This window comes from Micropterus dolomieu, linkage group LG05, assembly GCF_021292245.1.
Source record: "Micropterus dolomieu isolate WLL.071019.BEF.003 ecotype Adirondacks linkage group LG05, ASM2129224v1, whole genome shotgun sequence".
NCBI classification, from domain to species: Eukaryota; Metazoa; Chordata; class Actinopteri; order Centrarchiformes; family Centrarchidae; genus Micropterus; species Micropterus dolomieu.
This window is the reverse complement of record NC_060154.1, coordinates 10,181,001-10,198,822: the sequence shown is the minus strand read 5'-3', so window position 1 is coordinate 10,198,822 and position 17,822 is coordinate 10,181,001. Positions and strand designations below refer to the sequence as shown.

Here is a 17,822-nt window from a genome sequence, read left to right as displayed (position 1 = left end):
CCATCTGAATGTCTCAACAGAAATCGAGACTCATCAGACCAGGCAACATCTTTCCAGTCTTCAACTGTCCAATTTTGGTGAGCTCTTGCAAATTGTAGCCTCTTTTTCCTATTTGGAGTGGAGATGAGTGGTACCCGGTGGGGTCTTCTGCTGTTGTAGCCCATCCACCTCAAGGTTGTGCGTGTTGTGGTTTCACAAATGCTTTGCTGCATACCTCGGTTGTAACGAGTGGTTATTTCAGTCAAAGTTGCTCTTCTATCAGCTTGAATCAGTCGGCCCATTCTCCTCTGACCTCTAGCATCAACAAGGCATTTTCGCCCACAGGACTGCCGCATACTGGATGTTTTTCCCTTTTCACACCATTCTTTGTAAACCCTAGAAATGGTTGTGCGTGAAAATCCCAGTAACTGAGCAGATTGTGAAATACTCAGACCGGCCCGTCTGTCACCAACAACCATGCCACGCTCAAAATTGCTTAAATCACCTTTCTTTCCCATTCTGGCATTCAGTTTGGAGTTCAGGAGATTGTCTTGACCAGGACCACACCCCTAAATGCATTGAAGCAACTGCCATGTGATTGGTTGATTAGATAATTGCATTAATGAGAAATTGAACAGGTGTAATCCTTTAGGTGAGTGTATAACCATGCTACTCAGCCGGCCTCTTTTGTCTCAGATTGCTCGACCCACCCTCCCTTTACCTTCCTTTCATCCGTTCAACTTCCCCCCTCATCGCCCCTCCCCTTCATCCATTCATCCCTTCACCATAGGCGTCGTCTAGGGGGGAAAAGTTAGGACAATTCCAAGGGCCCCTGACTGACAGGGGCCCCAAAAAAATAATTATAAACTAATATGAAATTATATTATATTATACATTATATAAACCATCATCATTGAGTATAAATATATTTCAAATATAATAATAAAATGAATGATCTCTTTGTTTTTACTTGTTTTTGGCAGTGAAAGTTCAAAATCCCCATTGACCAAAAAGTAAACCTCCATATTGACTGACCACCCCCCTATATCTGCATGAAATGGTTTGATCCTGCCTTAGCGCACACATCAGAGACAGTGTTTAGATGCAGTCAGTAGATGCGCCAGAAATACAGTGTTAACAATGTTGCATAGTAAACCAAAATCTGGTTTTCAAAAAAGGAAAGAGAGGAAAGACAAAGGAAAGGATGTCAATCCGGAACCCAGTTTTTCCCCAAGAAAGGTGGGTAGCCTTTAGTCTGTGAGTGGTGTTAACCTGTTGGCTTCATGTCCACAGTGAAATAAGCTAGCTAGCTACAGACTAGTGTTAGCCTACATTTCCTCAACATTTAATCAGTGCAAGGAAACGAGTCAGCAGCACCCCAGTCTCCCCATAACTGTAGTCTCACTGTCCCAGTGAAGAAGGCGAGCAACATTGTGTTAATGACATCCAGTTAGCATCATTCCAGGGTCTCTCTTGCTCTTTTTATCATAACAAAAAAAGACAATGAAATATTTCTTAATGACAGAAATTCAAACACAAATTATTTTCTCACATAATGATCATTATGTAATAAATAAAATAAAAAAACAACTTCCTGTCTGTCCTGGATGCTGGACAGCAGCTTACCTTATTAAAATAATCCAGTTTGATACATTCATTTAGATTGAATTATGGCCGTTAATGACCTTGATCTATAGATACAGACTTTATTATTCCCATCAGGAAGGGCAATTTATTTGAGAAGTAAATAGTGAACTGCATCCTGTATGCTGACTTGCATGTACAAATCACCAGCAGTAAATATTGTGCTAGTACTAATATTGAACTACAAGAAGCCAGACACTAGCAAGCCTTTAATTAGAGTTATGTAAAGCTTTTGATGGGACAGTTAAGTCCTAGAGAAGTGTTGACAACAGCTGCGCAGGAGGTCCAATTTCAGTTTTATATCATAGGGCCCAAAATTCCTGGCGGCCCCCCTGTCCTTCACCCACTCAACCCCTCTTCCCTCATCCCCTCATCCCTTCCTTATCAACCTAGTGCACACCTCTCTCATGTCTCATCTAGGTAACGTCTGGGGGGCCAGTAACTTACTCGGGTGAGACCACTTCTGAGACGGAACCCCCACTCTGACTCTCTTCTGCCCGGTCATCATACATCCTCCCCGACCAGCCTATCACAGGGCATCCTTCTTCCACCACTTCCTTACACCTCTACATCCATTTATCTATCCGCACATTCAGAATATTCATTAAACCTTTAAATGACATATTGATGTGGCGTGGTCCATGCTAGTGAACCATCAAAGTGGAAGGCAAAATAATTTGAAAATTAGATGTGTCTCGAATCATATCCCCTGGAATGAAGAGTCCATTCAGTGTGTCATTATGTTGTGAGTTGGGGGCACACTGCACTCCAGGATAAGCAAAGCAATCAGATTTTATTCCCTTAAAACTTGAATCTGCAATATTTTAGCCTGAGGCAGAAAATAAATTTTTATCCCACTGTATCACTGTTCAAGTTACCTCACTGACACCTGTCAGTCATCTTGACGGGCTCATATGTACCCTGAGGCTGCAAGCAATGCTGATGTGTGCAAATTTTCCTATTATTGCTCGATTTTTATTCCCATTGCTCATTATATTTTTAATCTGCATTTATTTTGTAAATAAAATAAAACAGATAGACAGAACAGCCTGCAGCAATGCTCAGCAAACATGGAAGGTAAAAAAAAACAAAAAACGGTGACAAGCTTGGCATAAGAATAGAGACGCGTTCTTCCTACATAGCTACCTACATCCTTTAAAAATAGCAACAGAAAGACATCACAAAGACATGGATGATGTGTTCGCAGATTAACTTTTTTTGTAAGTGTCAGGGTTATAGGTTATCATTTGTGGTTTGATTGATGAAGTAGTATGAGCCAGTCTGCGGGCATAAAGATGTTGCAGGGGAAGAGTGGAGCAACTGCGGAATGCAGGCCACGCTTGCCAGGATTCAGGGCAGGCGTCCTTTTCTTGTTGTTAATGAAGGCATTCAGTTGATGTTGTGGCCTGTTAGTAGCTAAGTACAGACATTAGGCTTAGTGGAAATTAAGACCTACCAGTGCTGTGACACAAGTCAAATTACAGAAGTAACAACTGTTAAACCTAAACTATTAACTGCTTCTAGCAATCTCGACTACAGCTTCCTTGTCAACTGAAGAAGATGTTGGCTTGGCAGACACATCACTTGCTATTGATTGGTCAGGGCAAAACAAAACAAAATGACCCTGCCTCCCAAAAAGAAATCTCCTCAGAGCAGGATGTCAAGCTGAATGGATGAAGAGAAATGGAATGACAATGAAGTCCATTTGAAATTTTTTTTCGAAATTCAGGTGAAACTCTTAATAATTTAAATTGATGTACTGCCTTTTAAAAATGAGGGGAATTTATGAAACAATGTTACAATGGGCCATGCTAGACTGCATTATTACTACTACACATTCTACACTGCATTGCATGTCATGTTATGCTATAATACCACACATTTCACTGATATATTACATTATGTTTTATGATACATGCTGTTATGGTTTGTTTTAATATACTGTAAACTGTATGCTACACTCCATTATATCAGATTATGCAATAGTATGATACACAGCACTGTACTGCACTACACCACCAGACTTTCATATTTTGTTTAATCAGCCTGTTGCATCAGCTTGTTTGCACTCCATTGTGCCCATTTCCGTTATTGTCTTCCTTTGTCTCAGTCCTGTAGGTTATTTTGTTTGTAGGATAAAAAACCCTTCATGTTGGAAAACTACAGGTTTCCCATATGCTGTTTTTTGGCAAATCAGAGTAATGAGAACATCACAGGAGCTATCTCTCTCCCTCTCGCTCTCTCTCAGAGTGTTCCCTCCAGAGTCTTGGCCATCAGTCTTCAGGAGCATCTGAAGGACCTTGACTGCCCTGGAGGATTTTTTAAAAGATTGATTCTTTGGATCTTAAATTGCTCAGACCAGCAGTCAGCCAGTGTCAGTCTCTCCTCCTCCAAACACACTACAAACCATCTGTACTTTTAACATAAATGCCACAGGTTCAATCCCCACAATTTGCCAGACAAACAAAATATGTTTGTACAAGACACCAACCTCCTCACTCATCAGTCAAATGCAATTTTGTAATTCCAAATGAAGAATTAATTCATTTCAAATAAAGAGTTACTAAATGGAAGAAGAAGTCAGCTTGTGACAAAAAGCCTTGCAAAGACAAACTCCGTCTTGAAGGTAATGTCTTTGCTAGGCTTGGGTATCATTTCGATTTAGCGATCTGATTAGCTGATTGATTCTGGTTCCTCTTCATATTAAATAAACACCTTTGTTTAGGAATGGGTAATGTAATGTAAAACACCGTAGGCCAAACTCATCATCAACAAACCATCAGAAATAATTAAGCAGAATTAAAAAGCATTATTCTTAGTGAATCCTGGTTTTAAAATTTGGAAATGGTTGCAATTCAGAACTGGTTCTCAATACCCAACTTTTGTTTGCAATAAATAACATTTAAGTGAGAATCAATAGTGCAAACCAGGTACAAGATTAGTGAACACTAGGGAGTGTTCAGATTATGCCACTGACAAAATACTAATTGGTGAAACAAACAAGTAGTTAAAGTAGCTGTTATCAAAATAAAATGACGATAAAACGATTAAGCAACTGTGTGACCTGTTTCTCCCCTAATTATCAGATGAGTTTGGTATTAAGTGTTGAGAAAAGACTGACAACCACCATGTTTTGTTGCCTGACAACTTCAGCTGTAGGTCACAGCAACAGCAGCAGCAGCAGCTCAGACCCAGAGCCAGTATACCCAGGCAATAATTCATACAAAATTTCAGCATATTATTATTTTGGAAAACCACCATTTTGTCACAGCTCTTTGGATGCCGTTGTAAGCAGAGAGAAAACAAGTCGCACATCCAAACAGGATTCACGGTCACAGTTGAAATGTAATTTGTCTAATCCTGTTATCTGGCGTTCCAAAGGCTTTCCTCTATCTGTTTCTTCTCTCCATCGTCTCTGTTGCAGCCCAGTGTGGGCGTCTGTGCGTGTTTGCACGTGTGTGTGTGTGTGTGTGCGTGTTTGTTTGTTTGCATGCGTGGGTGTGAAGTAAACACATTTTAGGGGGTCGGTTTAGAAATCGTCGTATTTCTTTTTCATAAAGATTAATTACTATAAAAGTAGAATCATAGAATGTCAAAACAAAAAGACTAATCTGTTAACGCCTGCACAGTGACACTTCACATAATGTCAACTCAAAATTAAAATCACATAACTATTTGGATCATTTGATTATACTTAATGTTGCAAGGTGACAACATTAGATTGTGGCCATGGAAACGTACAGTAACATCCAGCCAAATGTATCTTTGTACCTAAGCTTTACTCATTAGCACTGATGTTATGTAGTTTATTTTACTGGACACATATGACCTGGTGAAAAACATTGGATAATCTACTTTACTACAGTAAAGGAATATGCTCTGTCGATCAGTTACGTTACTGGAAGCATGTTAACATTGTGTGTGTAATTTTGTCCATGTTGTTAAATTGAATAAATACATTAAATTGTGAGGCCTGGTGGATTGAGTTTCATGGAAGATTACTGTGTGGATTATTGCTTTGGTTTGGCAACAGGAATTCAGTTCACATGTTATTCTTGCTGCTGAAACACTGTTGTGCGCCTGTTCCCAAGCAAGCTCAGTAGCAGCAAACCACGTTCCACGGGGTAAAAACATATTAGGTTTCAAAATCTTCAATAAAATGTCATCAAACTTACACATCCAGCATTTAGAGTTTTTATTTGCTTTGCTGGTAACATTTATGCTATTATACCCCCTCTCCATAGGTAATGTACGTATAAGAAAGATGCAACTACTCAAAAATTGTCTTTGTGTTTAATTACTTTACTAGTTAAATGTTTTTCAGAAGTTATCAGTAAGACAGTGTGCATCTACTTGGCATTCTGTCCCTTAATATTTTTGGTTAGGGGGGGGGATTCCTTAACAAGAGCTCCACTCCCTCTTTGTTAATATTTACCCCTTCCACCCATGCCCTTAATGGAAAAGGGAGTGAATGATCTGCTAACTCTTTCATAAGACAGAATAATATCTCTAGTCTTAAATGTTTCACATCAGCTGTTCTCAAAAAACATTGTAAATGGATCATTAATAACAAAAGAAAGAGAGGAGCCATTGTATGCACAAAAGTATGTATATAATATTTGCACTTAGTCATATACTACAAAGTGCTTTACCAGATTGTTTTCTAATTTTAATTCAGTAATTTGTGGATCTGTCAGAGCTAATGGGAAACATCCTGTACTGTGCAAGCAAACACAAAGAAATGGAAAAGACGAAATGACACACTCCTAACTAAGTAATGATTGCAACCTTTTGGATCATCAGGCCACTGTGATAAAATCTACTACAGAACAAACTGTATTTCACTATTTTACAGCTACATGTTTTTGATAATACAATGCTCCAGGTGATAAGTAAATTAACTTCCAGGATGCAAACACTTACATGTGACCTTGAAAACCTTTCCCCATGTACTGAGGGACCTACAGGAGCTCAACCAACCATTATCCCATCTTCCCTCTTAAGCTGTTGCAGCAGTTACGGCCCACTAGGAAGAGATTGATGACACTGAACATTTTACTTCAATTACTTGATTTTGCTCGAGGTCATTTGGGGCAAAGAATGCAATGAATGTGAACAACCACTCCCCAGAATGATCCTCTTGGCCCTATAAAGGCACATGATCAATACAGGCTGTAAAACGCCTTCGTCCCTGTGAAGATGGAGGGAGATAGGACGACAGAGAGTTGGAACACAGTTTCAGTCTTTTTCTCCATCCAATCTGGACCATGTTCTGATGCCGTATATGCTGCTGGCAGATTTATAACTAGTGTACATTATGCTGTTATGCAGCTCTCCAGGCTGCTGTACTCCAGCCTGCCAGCTCCTGATTCAGCCTTTCTACACACTCACTGTGACTCAAGATGTGGTGAATACCTTTACTCACATGGCAAGAGGAAGATTCATTACTCACAGCTCATCTGTAATTTTTATACACACGTCAAATTCAATTTCCTCCCTTTCCAAATAGGCCTATCACCAGATATCCAGGCCAGTGGGATGGCTATGTCTCCCAGCTGACTCTAACTACTGCTGCTGATGACACTACTACTATTGTAACTAACGTACTGCAACTACTATGATCACAACTATGCTGTTACTACTCTATGACTACTGCTAAAACTGTTCAAATGATTTTAATAAATGTATATAACTTAAAAAAACATTTCATGGATTTTCCTATATGTATCCTATTCTTATTTGTTAGAGAAAACAAACATTTATAATTTGATGGAAAGTAGCTTAAGATGACTTTAACTACCAATGACAGAAGCCAGTACAAGCTGAAAAAATGGCTGTTGCTAACAGAGTGGGGTCAGATAACACACGACACAAAACACATAACAACACAGCATTATTGTTAATCATTTTCTCAAAATCTATCAGCTCAGTGACAAAGCTACTTGTTTCTGCGAGGGCTTCCAGGGGACTCCATTAAAAACCACAATGGGCACAAAGCCTGCAGCTGAGAGCTAATAAACTACTGCACGAAGGAGATTTTGCTCAAACATGCTTCACTTAATAACAGTAATGATTAGATTTGATGAGGAAGAAGAAACCTTTTATTGTCACATACATAGTGAAATTCATTCTCTGCATTTACAAACGACCGGGGTTTGACCCTGCGACTTTCTTGTTGTGAGGCCACAGTGCTATCCACTGGACCACCGCACCGCCACCATGAGTCTGTCACAATGAATGACAGAAACTCTGGGCTGACTGTGAAAGAATAAACCTTCTGTAAAAGCAACAAAAGCTGTTGTAGTGCCCTTGGGCAAGACATTGGACTGGAGTAACCGCTGCAGCTGGAGCTTACAGTGGGACGTGGTGTTCACACCAGTCAGCTCCCAAGTTTAAATGTGTGGGCCAGTACAAACGTTGAGCAGGATGGAGTCAGAAAAGAACATGGAGCTTAGCCCATTCCCCAACATCCCTAAAAAACATTTAGATTTTAAGCAGATTTATACAAAACAGCCTGCAGCAATGCTCAGCAAACATGGAAGATAAAGCTGCACTAATGGTTGTCGACAGATGCTCACTGTTTGTTTTGTTCAAACATCATCCTAAATCTGTCCGATTGATTAAACATTTTTTTCACTATGACATAAAATTTTATCAGGAGAATTTTCTGCTGATTGGGTTTTACCCTGAACATCCTGTACATCCCTGTTCTTTAAATGCGTATTGAATGAGGCTAAAAAAGAAATATACAACACACTGCTGGTGTAAACAACAACCAATGAATCTAAAGAACAGGAGCACAGAGCAGAAACACAGTTTTGCTGAATGCTTTTATCCAGCACAACTGGCTGTAACAGTGTAAACAACTTTAATTCATATATCATCAACATTAACAATAACATGGCATAATGAGGACCAAGGTCAAAGCCACTGAATCAGGTTTGGCTCAGTCACTGAATAAACATGCAGAACGACAAACACTGAAAAAAATTTAAAAAATTATAAACGCAGCACTTTTGTTTTTTCCCCATTCTTTATGAGCTGAACTCAAAAGATCTAAGACATTTTAAAGTGGCCTTTTATTGTGGCCAGCCTAAGGCACACCTGTGCTATACCCATGCTGTCTGATCAGCATCTTGATATGGCACATGGATTGATATGGCACATGGATTATCTCGGCAAAGGAGAAGTGCTCACAAACACAGATTTTAAAAGATTTGTGAACAATATTTGAGAGAAATAGGCCTTTTGTGTACATAGAGAAAGTCTTAGATCTTTGAGTTCAGCTCATGATGAATGGGGGCAAAACCAAATTTTGGTTTATACTTTTGTTCAGTGTAGCTTCTCACCTTGATGCAGTGATGCACAGGTGTACTTTAGGACTCTGTGACACCACTGTTGGTGTGGTTACAGGTACAACAGAGCACATTTCTGACCACACCAACCAGAGGTAAAACAACTTGAAACTTTCAACGAGAGAGCAGCGAAAAAACAAACTGTTTAAGATTCTTCAGAAACCTGTTCCAACAAACTACTGCCTCCTGAAGGGACAGTTCTAACTACTGAGCCACTGATTTGCTCGCATTTCAAACTGGAAGGCTTGAATTGATTTTCTGGTTAATTTACGTCCAGTTCAGAAAGATTCACAGTGAAGAACTTGAGCAGGAAAATGACTTGACGTTAAACATGCATACAGCTCTGCGTCTCACCTGCTTTACGAGGTTTGCAGAGTTTCCATTATAGCTGCTCAGCTCCTCCTCTGCTGTCCTGCGATATGCCAGCTTCTCTTTCACAACTGGCAGCAGTGCAGCATCGCTGAACACACACCCAGTACAGGGCAGCGGGCAGCCGGGGAAGCTGTAATTACTGTACCTCCATTCTGCTGGTCAGCACGGCAGTCTCATAAAAGGAAATGAAATGGTCCAGCTTCTATCTTTGAGGGAGTAATGTCCCACGAATATTACATTAGCATACATTCACATGGCCATTTTATCTCTGACTGTTAATAAAGTGAGGGACAGTGGCCACAGATGACAGGGCCAGCGGGATACAAGCAGGGCTGCTGAGGTGCCTTGCTCAGGAGCACCGGTTCAGGTTAAATTAGTTGTCACCTAAGGACCAGTGGATATACTTGTTTTCCCATGAGGAATTAAATATCAACCTTAGATTTAGCCATTTGCCTGTGAATTGATGCATGTTACTGCTGTGACCGACATTTAACAATCTACGGGAAGTTGATTTTCACAGCTCATTCTTACTATACTGATGGTTGTTAACTTCTAAGCATTATAAAAAATATATGACCTAAAGACATAGTAGTTACTAATGAAGTACAGCTTCCACTGTCTTTAAAGTCTAGGGATCAAATAAACATTACTCTACTTCCACTTATACATTTCCAATCCTATCCTGAATGATGTCAATTGTGAGGTTGTGCTGTAAATGTAAAACATGCTCACCTTGAGCAGTCTGTCAACAGAATCTGTGAAGCCATCATACTACCAGTCAAGTCTTCATCAACCTTTCGAAGCCTACCAAGCCTTTCCCGCAACTGTCAAAATGGATAAATTAGAAATAAATCGGCATGAAAACCATATGCTTTGTTGCTAGCGTTACAAAGAATGAGTAGGTGTGAATTTCAGAACGCAGCTCAAGGCCATTTCAACACATGGCTGTGCAAAAAACTGAACCTATGACCTTCAGCTTACAGGACTGTAACTGAATCCACTGTGTCATCCTGCCGGGCAGACACACAGAAGGGGAAACGCTTCCAGGACAAACAACAACTCAGATCTCCTCAGATCTCTCTGCATTAGTTAGGCTGTTATTGTTTTCATATTAGAAACTTTTCTAGATGAATTTCGATAACCCACTATTTGGTCAAAAAATTAACATCAGTAAAACTCAGGAGGTAATTTAACAAATCTTTTTTGAAGACATATCCATCATCAAAATCTATTCTATTATGCAGCCACAAAACATTTCTCCTGAGGAATCTACTATGACCTGTAACACATGGTATGTCTCGATTCTTTGACCCATACAAATATAGCAGCTGGAAAGTATGTGGCTATTGTTTCCACGTGCCATTTTTGTTTGGGTCATGAAATAGAGACACGACTTGGAAAATGATTAAATCTTTAGCATAATGTTAGCAAGAGGGAACAGATAAAAGAGAGATGATTGTGTCTGGTGGGTATGAAAAGCAGCAGAGTGGACTGAATGAACATGATCATAGAACGTTATGAATAACATTATAATTTCCAGTCTTGACGTCAGCAGGATTAAAGTTAGATCTCATCTGTGTGTGATGTTTTATTCATACTGAATATATACGTAATTTAGCAAATATTTCTTCCAAATTTAACTCAAGCCACAGGGATATTATCTAGGTCCTGTGACCTTCAACCTTTTCCTCCTTACTATTCATTCCATGTTTGTTGGTGATCAAGGGACTGTATTGCAGCTGCTTATTGTAATAATTTAAGCATGAAACAATGCCTGTGTATGGCTGCTACAGGATCACTTTCAACATTTCAAATAATAATGAATACAACAAAGTTGAGAAGATGTTAGAAAAGAAATAATAAGGAGGTCTGTACATGAACATTGAGTGTTCTCAGCAAGAAAATTCAGGCAAACAGGAGGCAAAGTTGAAATAGGCGGTCAGAGTAGGTTGTGAAGGTCATGGGGGGGTAGACGGGTGTAAAAATTGATAACCCTTGTTCACTTCCCACCTCATGAGTACAGGATCTTGACTGAATGGGGATTTTTTACTTGTTTCACATTTCCAAATTGTATTAATGTACATAATCTTATTATCAATCTCCACTGCAGGAAATCTGTGGTTCACAGTTGAGTAATTTTACAAAATTTTATGTGACTGTTGATTTGGAGGAAATGTCACTCTGGCTTACAGTACCAAAATGTGTGTGTTTGTCAGTGTCCATGTGTGTCTTAGCATTCAGTGGATTGTATTTGTCTGTTTATTTGTTAAGGTGCATATCTAACTGTGTGTGAGTATATGTAAATGTCAAAGAGTATTTTGTCAATATTTTGTATGCTCTTATGTTTGTCAGTCTTATTATTTCTGGAGTTATCTCTGCAAGTGTGTATGTCTGTATGTATGTGAGTGTGTTTGATGAGTCACCACAGATACAGCAGCCAACAGCAGTAGAGCTACGTTAGCAGATAACAGTGTTTCTGTTCCAAAGGCCTCCAGGGTCTGCCAACAAGCCTTCCTCTCACTGGCCTCAACCTCACCCAGTCTGGCTGCGCTTTAGAGCTGTGTTCACATTCACTACGCCACAGCAAGAGTGACAAGTTGTGATCCCAGCCAACAAAGCAAACCAAAATATATGCAAAAATTGACAACGCATTTTTGGTTGGTTGTTTAAAGATTTAAACTTGGTGCTGTCTGGAGAATCCTGTTAGATAATATTATCTAAAGGTCTAGAAAAGCAAGGATACTGTATATCTAGCTGTTTCGAAAAATTGGAAATACATTGCAGCCAAAAAACATAGTATGTTTGGAGTAAGAGAGTCAATCATTAATACTATGATAAAAGAATACTAACACAACATCCAATTCTCCCCCTTCTTCTCTCCTTATGTTTTCTTCATTGTCTACTATGAACTGATAACAACAAACTACAATATTTTAAAATAAAAAAATATCACTTTTCCCTGGAAGTCCATGGCAACTGAACAAGGAATCGAGTTATACTTTTCAGGATAGGTGTCTTTTCTGGACACCGGGCACCACCCAGGCCGAGTGAAGCAACACTGCAGGAGATGATCCGAGCTCACAGAGGTATACTTGGGTCAGCATCCTTTCTTAGGCACTGGCCTATGTTGTGGCCTGTGTTAGTCGGTAACGTGTATTGTTGATTAATTGCCTTAGACATAACCACATGTGGTGCATCCTTGGGAATAATCAATTTGGATCTAAAATAAACGGTTTTCAAAATATTGCTTTCCAAATAAAAGAGGAGCGGATAAGGTGAAGGGCAGGCCAATAAAACAATAATAATAATTATCGTAAATATAATTTTCCTCAATAACAATATAATAAATGTTCAATATATCGTCAATAAATATTTGGTTCAATTCATTTGAATCACGGACAAATTAACTTTTTCTATTAAAAATATGTATTTTGTTGAGAAAAAGAGGCCTGAAAAAAAGATTGTTGTTGTTGGTTGTTCCAAGGGAATAGGTGGGTCCGTTTGACCCACTCAGGGACAGGGCTCGGGCTGCCACAGTCATAAGGTTTTGTTTCGAATAGTCCCTTTGACCCGGTCTCAACAGCGCACAGGGACTGAATTTCCCGTGAGTTGCCGGACAGATGGGGAAGAGAGGGGTGTCCCTTTGACCCGCTTTGTTCGAAGGGAAGGGAAAGAAGGGAGCCGAAGTCATTATAATTTGCTCGAGGCAGCAGGAGGGTTTTAACTATTCATATTTGTTGAAAACAAATTTTATCATAATAGTTTTGAATGTTCCACCTTAGAATTGTGAAGTGATCCACTGTTTGGGATCAAGTGTCTCATTCTGACCATAAAGAAAAGTTTAAACACATAATTTACCATCTGGTTCCTTACATTTTCACTCAGGAGCAAAAATCAGCCTTTAAAGTTGAAAGAAATAATTATTTGACATATATCGTGATAATTATCGATATCGAATGATATGAAATGTTTTTATCGTGATAACATTTTTGGCTATATTGCCCAACCCTAGGTCAGCGACATCAATGTCATTTTATCATGCAAACTCAAATGCCAGTTCCCAGTTGTATTTAGTAGTGAAACACTACAGCTATGTCTCCTAGTTGTTTCATATCAATGTATCGCTTTAAAGTCATCCTGTTCTTGGTCTTTTCTCGTGCCACCTGATGTATGGACTTCCCATTTTTGTACCTCTCCCACTACTCTGTCCAAATCCAGTTGAAGCCTGTCTGTCTTCCTTTTATATAAGCACGACATGTTGGTTTCTGGTATAAAATGCATAATGTCACATCATTTCAGTCACAGTAAAATAGTTGACTCAACTTCCCCCAGGTAGTTTGGCTCAAATTACCCAATCACTGCCATATTAACAAAACTGCATCATCCAGCAGTTAAAGAGTAATGTCATGCTAACAGTATAGCCTCATATATAGCCTCATATTGTAACTACCTAAAGCACTAACACGTGTGAGTTTTTATATCTTAAATGTACTTATCACTTATTCCATGGGCCATGTGTATTCATATAACTAATTTTGTCTATGGTTGCCGAGAAACAAGGGGTGGCTCAACTTCCCCACAGGCTGAAATCACCCCGCTCTCCCCTACAGTACTACCTGTGATGTGACACAATTTTAACCTTTACGTTAAATGTCCAGTAAAGTTTCAAGAGCTGTACATACAACATATTATTGTGGTGTCTTTCACATATGGCAATCTGCCATTCTCAGACAAAAAACCCTGCTGATGTTCAATTGTTATGTGCACCTGATTAGGAAGAGGGAGATGTTTCTATGTTTTGGGTGGGCAAATTTCACTAGAACAAATGCATTCCACATTCCTTGGCTGATAAACTATCTTTCTCTCTCAGACACTTTTGACAGAAAACAGTCATCATCTGGAGAGTCAAACCTATTCTAAAATTATAGCTAGTTTGTAATGGTAGACCTTAAGAAGAGCTGGTGTGACTGATTCCGGACACCGGAGTTACATTTCCTGTCCTGTTAATGCTGCAGTGCAGTTTGGACACAGCTCGTCTCACCTTTAAAGTGTAACTACAGTACACTCGACTTGCAACTGTATGGCAAGAAATACTGATCCACCAGCCAGAAAAACCTTGAGGGCTTTTCAATAATTCACACAGCACTCCTGAAACACTGAAACACTTTCCCAGGGTAGTTTGAGACTATATCCAAGCACCCCAACCCCAACACAACAGACGCACACACACACACACACACACACTGTATATACACCACTACCACAACTTAAAAACACTCTCCCATGCATGTTGTCCCAGAAAATGTTCCATGTTGACTGGAGTATGAGCAGGAGGAAGAAAGACATGACTTTACAACCAAAGATAGCCTGAGTACAGTAGACTGCCTCCAGAAAGCAAGAGACAAAATCTATGACTCAAATGCCTTTGTTATAGTAACAGAGTCTCTCTATTTTGATTTATTTTTAAAAAAAATAGAGAAACCAGAACCAGAGCAGGTTTAAATATGTGATAATGTTGGGACTCTTATTTTAATTGCAGTATGACTTGTGTCACAAGGCCCACTAACCTTCAGATGTTCGTGGTAATCTTGAGTGGACATTGTGGGTTAATGCTAAACAGTAAAATTCTACCGCCTTTAAGATAAGAAAAAATGGACTTTATTGTCCCAAAGGAAATTTGTCTTGGACATATGCAGTATTTGCTGTTAAAATACAAATAACATAACACAACGGTATAGACAGACTGTACTTGTGCTTCACTACATGGCTTAATTTTGACCAGTATGCCTTGCTCTTCAATTTCAGGTTCTTTAATGTATTTTTTAGTTGCCTGGCCATGACTCAGATACTTCAGAATGTTAGAAGACCATTTATCCATGAAGAGACTATAAAACTTTTAAAATACAGACATTTACACAGGGACAGTTCTCAGTGTCTGTATTAGGACACAGAGAGCAATAACATTATCATAGTGACAACTTTTCCCATGTATGCAAAAGTATAAAACATCCGCATGCTGGTAGGGATGTATTTAATGCTACTTTTGGTTGAAAACAACACCAAAAAGTGAGATTGTCCAACAGGTAAAGGTTTCATCAATAAGTATTTCTAAGGAAAAACACAAAAATCACCAAAACTGGTGATGGAAATTGTCTCCCAGCAGCGATAATGATAAGCCAATATAATGATGATGATCTGTCTGGGTTAATAAAGCAGCTTAGGCTAACTGTTTCCTAAATTAACTGAGGTTGATTAAATATTTAGTTTCCCAGCCAGAGAGGCTGTTATAGAACGACTTAGCACTTATAGGCCAAATGTTGCTAGCAGGCAGCTAGTTGTAATTTCCCTCAGTGTTTTGAACTGTTGGCACAGCACACCATTATACAACCTGTGTATTAAATACATTTTGTCTGTTGCCGCTGTGTTAGCTGTGACAGCCCTGACTACAGACTCCTCTGGGAAATCAGTCCACTTCCTGTTGTCACAGCCACTGGAGGTGGAGGAATTAAGAAGTGTGCGTGCATTTGCATGTGTGTGTGTTTGTGTTTGATGCGGGATGGAGACAGGAGGATATAGTGAGGCTGCTCAACAGTTATTTAGTCAAGCTGTATTTTCCAGCTTCCTCTATAAGAAATGGGTCAGAGCAACACAGCACCTGCTGTTGGCTGTTGATGTGGGAGATCAATACACTGCACATACTGTACTTTGGCTGCCATGTGCACATAGTAAAGGAATATTAACTTGGAAGGTTTTGTTTATGTTGAATATGAACATATTTCAGACAGAGACAATCAGATGCAGTGACACTTCCACATACAGCTTCAAGCGCACGGGCCATTGCAAGCAGAGAAGTTTTAAACACGTAGTTTAATCCAGTTATTGCTCATTTATAGGAAAATGAATTTGGGATTAGAATAAATTAAATAATTCTGGCAAACAGTAACATGAGTGGAAGAACACCATTTTGGTGTACAGCTTGATGATTTGTTGACATATGATTATTGTAAGGTGCCACTAGAGATTTGTTTTCTCCTATCTGCAAGGCTGCATTACATTTTATATAGTCTTTTGAGTTTTATGGCTGAGTTTGGTTACTATGTTCCCATTAATAACTTCCTAATTTTTTAAGCAATCATCCATCAAACATTGTCACATTATCTAGAGGTAGCCTATTCAGTGTAAAACATAATGACGCACTTTCAGAAATGAACCATTTTTAACAGGAGTGGCTCCAGGGAACCCCTCTAACCCCAGCAGTGTGAGTGCTTTGCTCAATCCACTGACTCAGGATCTTCACCTGCGCCCTCTTTCTGTCCAAAATGCATCATGATTGAATGTAATTTAAATACAGGTGACCAATGTGGGCATTCAACCACTAGCCCTGGCACTCACTGCCTTACTTCATCTTTTCAGTTAGAAATGATGCAGTCTTTTTAACAAAATGCCAGCAGCAGCAGGCCACCCAGACCAGACTGAACCAGTGTGAAAGATCACAGCGGCAGCAAAATGGCAAAACCTCAAGACTCCAGCTCCTGCTGCTCCAGCAACTGCTCTACTGTCACTTCCTCTCCTCTGGCAGCCATAAATGCACATTTCACGCAGAATTTAAGTCACAAATCTCTGTGCTTGGCAATGTGAACATTTTCCCCCTTGCCAATGAATGGGGGGGAGGGGGCTCTTTCACATCAAGGGTCCGAGTCAAAGATGTATCTGCCACCTCTGACATTTGAATCCAGAGCCAGGGGCATTTAAAAAGCTTTTCCTCAGATATAACAAACCATTCATCATTGTACATACCTGATCTGGTTACATGGTCCGTTTGTTCAACTCAGGCTAATCCTGTGGAGTTTGACCACGAAAAGCATCCTTATCGCAGCAGGAGGAGAGCAGAGAAGCGCTGTGCATTGGACTGCGGCGGAACTTCTGCAAGGATGAGCCGGAGTTCAGAGCGCACAACGCCGCCAAGGAAAAACCGCCGCTGTGGGACCAGCAGACTAGAGGTCAAAGCGACGGCAGCCACGACGGGTAGTCACCCAAAACGGGGCATAGTCACTGTACGCAACCGGAGCAAACAAACAGGTAAGAAGAACGAGGACAACGTTTAGGATAAGCGCTTTTTACGCACATGTAAGAAAGCGTTAACCTTCACACACAACAGTGGTCTTCTCAGGACTCCAACAGGTCGCACAACCACCAGGTAGCTTGAAACCGCACAAATTCAAACGGACACATACAACAAGTGAGGGACGAGAACGAGAAATGAGTCCGCTGTTGGGCGGACTGGGAGGAGGCGGTGGGAGGAGGAGCCCCGTATTACAGTACCTCCCTACATTTCAGAGGGATACTATCCAAATATTTGTGGACATATACGTTCGTAATTCAACACAGTATAGGATTAGAGGAAAAAAATGCTAAGAGATCTTAAGAGTAGTAAGGTGTCTAAACACTTTGCCACTTTAGTTCCACTTTAAT

At 39.8% G+C, this 17,822-nt stretch overlaps 1 protein-coding gene across 3 annotated transcripts in view; it reads right to left on the bottom strand.

The window, feature by feature from the left end:
• Window positions 1-17,572, bottom strand: part of fam163ab (family with sequence similarity 163 member Ab) — a 26,197-nt gene extending 8,625 nt beyond the window's left edge. The window contains exons 1-3 of one of the 3 annotated variants that reach the window (XM_046049888.1): window positions 17,148-17,572; window positions 10,083-10,174; window positions 9,333-9,556 (exon numbers count right to left, since the gene is read on the bottom strand). The gene's annotated coding sequence lies outside the window, so the exon portion shown is untranslated. The remainder of the gene's footprint in view (window positions 1-9,332; window positions 9,557-10,082; window positions 10,175-17,147) is intronic. The other 2 variants (XM_046049887.1, XM_046049886.1) reach the window with 2 other exon arrangements.
• Window positions 17,573-17,822: the final 250 nt, after the last annotated feature.